Raw genomic sequence first — 5,422 nt, 5'->3', positions numbered from 1 at the left:
GACTTCAGTTCCATGATGGCTGATGCTGTCATTGTCACTGAGGTCCTATGTCTCCTGCATTCTGCAAGCATGTAAAAGGTTGAATTTTTTACATGTGCCGGCTGCTACAAAGAAGGGTCGGTATGGACTAGGGAGCTCGAGGATCCAGCATATAGCTCCTCTGTGGCTTACATCATGGAGTGGGTGGAGACCCTTGGACACCAGGATAACCCCAGTCCAATCCTGTAGCCTCAAACGTGCAACTGCTCAGACATGCAGTAGCAAGATATCAACCCCATAGTTAAGGTTTTTTTTCTATTCCTGCCATCATTATGTAACATGAATATATTCACTTTCGTGCTCGCTTCGGCAGCACATATACTAAAATTGGAACGATACAGAGAAGATTAGCATGGCCCCTGCGCAAGGATGACACGCAAATTCGTGAAGCGTTCCGTAAGAAAAAAAAAAAGAAAAAAAAAGAATATATTCACTTTAGCCCCATGGTCTGTGTAAAATAACGAAATTGAGTAACCAAGTGCATGCAAGTGAATCCGCTGTAACAGCGCAACGATGCCTCAGGGCCGCTGTGCGCTCTATAAATTCAAATAAACAAATAAATAAATAAATAATATTCAAATAACTACATTTGCCCCAATGCGAAAGCTTGAATCTATAGGCATGCCAAGTCTTTGGAGGGTTTCATGTTTAAGCCTAGCCTGTTCCTCCAAAGTAACATTCCTTTGCAGTGTTTGAGGGTAATTTTTGAGAACTTTTCTTTAGTTTCTGACACAGAATATCAGAGGACATCCTCTCGAACCTCTGCCGTTATGAGTCTCTCAAGAAAGTGAGTGATGCAACACTGTGTAGCACAAGGCGTCAGCCTGTGCTCTCCCAACATAAGTACTATGCTCTTTCTGTTGATGAATACGATGTGGATATTGTATTCACTGTAACTTGGCCTGTAGGCCTCCACTGATTAATTTCCAGAGAAAGGTGGTGGTGTTGACATGGAATAAGGGGAGTGACACTGCTGTTGGTTATTCTGGAGACTCCCCAGTTAACTTATCTTCAATGCTATTGTGCTCAATAAACGTGAACCATTTATGCAACAAGTCTTAATCTCTTCGAGACATTTTCAATTTTCAGGAAATCTTACTATCCTAAAACAAACCCGCATTCCTCTAAGCATAACAAGGATGCACAGTTTAGGCCATGATTTTTCTCTGTATTAGTCATTGAGGTTGATTTTCCTCACTCAAATGCCTTGAAACTTATTGGAACAATAATTTTGCTAGATGTCACTACATTTTAGTCACAGACCATGTGCATATGGCTTGGCTATCCTGTAACATGGACACCACTGGTCAGATACTATGATGATTCCTGGCACTTCAACCATTCCACTTTTCATCCTAAATAGGCGATGTAGTATCCCAGCTTGTGCAGGTCTCTGATGACGTACAGTATGGAAGGTTAGCAACGTGAGGGCTCTGGAATGTGTCAAGGTCAGTTCATACAGAGAGAGCGGACTGTATGGAGGGATGCTGTGCTGTGGGTGGATTAATAGATGTGACTGAGAAATAAACATACTTCAAAAATCACGATTCTGGCTCTCTCCTTCACTTCAATTTGGCGACAAGCTACCCACCAGCTGGAACACGTGTGCCAAGTGTTGTTCCTGCACTTCCCGAGTGAAGCAGCCAGATTGATATTCAGATCCATGTCGGGTAAGGCCACACTGTCTCTATAATCCATACCTATTTAACATCGCCGTGTGCTCGACGCATGTATACTAATATATAAATACTGGATATTTCTAGAAAAGCTCACGTGTTGCACAAAGCGTGTGCAGAGCTAAACCGCAAAGCCATTTCCCAAGCGTACCACTGCGCATTAGAGGAACGCACATACGAACACCATACGACGTCCCCTACACACCACTCTGCCTAGCAACTATGGAAACAATGTTGAGCATGTTCCATTGCACCGTCTAAAACACAGAAAGCTTAGTGAGTGAAACTGAACGGCAGCGCCAAGCGTGAAGTCTCGGAGGAGTTCTGCAGCGCTACAGAGGAGAAGATTCTGAGGGCCTGCTTTTATTTGGATTAAAAGTGAGTTAACAGGCCTAATGAACAAAGTGAAATAGTTTTCCCATTATACAAACAACTTGAAACGTGGCACAAAGAGGCTCCAATTCAAGTGTGCTTATTCTTAGATGCGCGCTTCTGCCTGGATTAAAAGTGATATAGCAGGAAGGATAAGCAAGGTGAAATGTCATTCCTATCACACAAACAACCTTTCACATGAAAAAGGAAACCAAATATAATTCCAATCCCTGATCAACGCACACACACCTAGATACTTGCAGGGTACAGTGCCAGTGAAAACGTACTAATAAAAGACAATTGCTTCAGGTTATTGGTATACCACACTTCCGGAAATGCAGAATATTACCCCGCCCATCACAGTCCTTCCTAGCCTGCGGAATCCTCTGGTTCCATGGAAACGCTGGAGGAAATCCTTCAAGCACAATGCTTCAGACCTGCGTGATGCGAGTTATGGGATTGAGCGAAAAGAAATGCTTGTTGATGCATTGCCTGGCCACCACAGGTTAAGAAAAATTGAACGATTTACGTGATTTACCAGAGGATGAAGCTCACAATCTTAAAGAATATGAGAAGCGAATAGCGAAATTGGATAATCACTCTGAATGCAAAGCGAGCATCATTTTGAGGGGATACAAGTTTGAAAAGAGAACTCAGGTTGAGGGCGAAATGGTGGAAGCATTTATTACAGCTCTAAGGGGTCTAGCCAGAACTTCCAATTTTGGCCAAACAACAGATGAACGACTAATGGGCCTTTATGCTGGAGTGCTACAATGGAAAAATTAGAGAACTATCTGGTCCAAGGGAGATCCACCACTTGAAGAAGTACTGAACATTGCAAAATAAGTACAACACACTAATAAGTGAAAATTCCACAGATAAACTTACCAGAATGAAGAAGTGGCAGCAATGTGTCTGAGGCGATGGCAGCTGTTTCTGGTGGAAAGTTTTCACCATAAACCAAATTTAAAGCAAGTAACATAGGTAAACCCAGTTCAAATTTTAGATCTGAATCAAAACCGAACACATGCATAGAAAAGATACAGAGCAAGTAGACAGTTTGCCAACAGTCCTACATGTCCTGCTCTCGATGCCAGATGCCAGAAGTGAAAGAGGAAAGGCCGCCTAGCCACATGTTCCTGGTTTAGTAATGTTCACATGGTGGACGTTTGGTATAAGGACTATGAAGAGGCTGCCTTTGCAGTAGGCAATGGAAATGAGGAGGAAGTGGATGGTACAAGGGATTGGGTGACTACAGATAGCTGCAAAGTGGAGATGATGATAGACTCTGGAGCAAAATATACCTTACTTCCGAGAAGAATCTTTGCTAAGATGTTGCCAAAGAAACAGTTGTTGATGGTTGACATAATACCATGGGCTTATGGTGGTGCATCAATTGACTTGATTGGATGGTTCAAGGCCATGATGGAGTTTAAAGGGACAACAGCCACAGGGAAAGTCTATGTAAGTGAAAGAGGATCAGTGCCTCTCTTAAACTGGCTATAACAGAAAACATTAACAACCAAAATGAACCTCAATGATGCATAATGTGTCTTACAGATTGATGGTATGAAGTTACAAGATCAGATGTTCAGTGAGAAACTGGGATGCCTAAAAGGATGTGTTCATCGGAATTGAATGATGCAGAATTCTGAACCAGTTGGACAAAAAATAAGAAATGTTCCCCTGGCATTGAGTCAACAGGTCAGTAATGAATTACAAAAGCAGGAAGAGGATGGCATAATAGAAGGAATAGAGTCATCAAGATGGGTTATGCCTCTAGTAACAGTGGCGAAGAGCAATGGAAAACTAAGACTATGGGCCTCATCACGAGTTTGGCGGTAACCCTTAAATGCGGCGGTAGCGCTATTACCACTGCATTTAAGGGTCTGCCAAATCATGGCTTCGGCTGATTTCCCCCCAGCTCTTAGCTAGGAGAAAATCCGCAGAAATTTTGCGCTCTTAACCCCGGCGGTAAGAGCGTGAAATTACGGGAATGGGGAATGGGCAATACCCGCTCCGCCAAACCTGTGATCCGGTGCTATTAGCGCCGGGGGTTCGGCAGTAGGGCTATTAGCACCGGTGCTAATAGCACCAGCGTTACCGCCCAACTCGTGATAAGGCCCTATGTGTAGATCTTCGTGCCATAAATAAATTCATAATACCAGACTGCCATCCCCTCCCCAACATACTAGAGACTCTATCGACCACGAACGGTGCCAAAGTATTTTCGTCGTTGGACCTAACTTTGTCATATCATCAGATTAAATTACATCCAAAGCCAAAACAACTTATGGCATTCATAACACCAGAGGGCCTATTTCAATTTGTGAGGATGCCCTTTGGCCTTTTGTCATCCGCTTCCGTATTCCAAAAAATCATGAACGAAATCTTCAAGGATGTAGATGGAGTAATATGTTTTCATACTCTACTCTTTCTCTCCCATTGTACCAGATGTGTTCTCTAGAGTCATCCACTCTATAGAAGTCTCCTCTAAACAGATACTCCCCTGCTCCTCCAGAACCATCAAGGACAACATTGCCTCTCTCACTCTGGCCTTGGCTGACCTCTTCAACCACTCATTTGCCACTGGCTCCTTCCCCCAACCCCTCAAGGACTCACTTGTGCAGCCTCTCATAAAAAAGACATCTGCTAACCCTTCTTGCGCAGCAAACTATTGCCCTATCAACTCTTTCCTGGGCAAACTCATAGAGAACTGGTCATCCCCCAATGGACCCTAAACACCGAATTGGCCAGCTGTCTCCACGATCACCAATCAAGTTTTAGGGCTGCCAGGGGTATGGAAACTGCTGTCCTGAACACTGTTGAAGACCTACTGTTCAGCCTGGACTCCAACTCCCCCTCTGTTCTGATCCTTCTCTATCTCTCTTCTGCCTTTGATTCTGTCGACCACTCCATCCTCATAAACCACCTCTGTGATACCCTAGGCATCACAGACTGGGTAGTGGTGTGGCTTCCTTCCTTCGTTTCTAACAGACCCTCCCAAGTGCAAATGGGCCCTTTTCTCTCCTTCCCCACACTCTCTACCTGTGGTGTTCACCAGGGCTCCATTCTATTGCCATAGCTCTTCAACATCTATCTGGCCCCTCTGGCCTACCTGATCTCCACTTTCTCACCTCATTTCCAGTGTCATGCAGATGACACATAGCTTTCCTTCAAGCTGCCATCTTCTACCTCCTCCTCCTCTTCCCTCATACCTGACTGCCTGACTGCTATTCAGGCATGGTGCTCTGCCAAAAATATTTACCTTAATGCCAGTAAGACAGAGATCCTACTCATTAGGATGCCTGCTCCTTGTTTCCCCCCTTTCTCTG

General features: G+C 44.1%; 1 non-coding gene across 1 annotated transcript; it reads left to right on the top strand.

Moving 5' to 3' along the window:
- Positions 1–336: 336 nt before the first annotated feature.
- LOC138517089 (U6 spliceosomal RNA) lies at positions 337–443 on the top strand. Its single transcript, XR_011282365.1, has one exon. It is a non-coding gene; the product is annotated as a U6 spliceosomal RNA (small nuclear RNA).
- The last annotated feature ends 4,979 nt before the right edge of the window (positions 444–5,422 follow it).

The sequence above is a fragment of the Ambystoma mexicanum genome, chromosome 6q (assembly GCF_040938575.1).
Source record: "Ambystoma mexicanum isolate Mex_15411 chromosome 6q, UKY_AmexF1_1, whole genome shotgun sequence".
Lineage (NCBI taxonomy): Eukaryota > Metazoa > Chordata > Amphibia > Caudata > Ambystomatidae > Ambystoma > Ambystoma mexicanum.
Note: the sequence above shows the minus strand (reverse complement) of the source record. Positions and strands in the feature narration are given on the sequence as shown.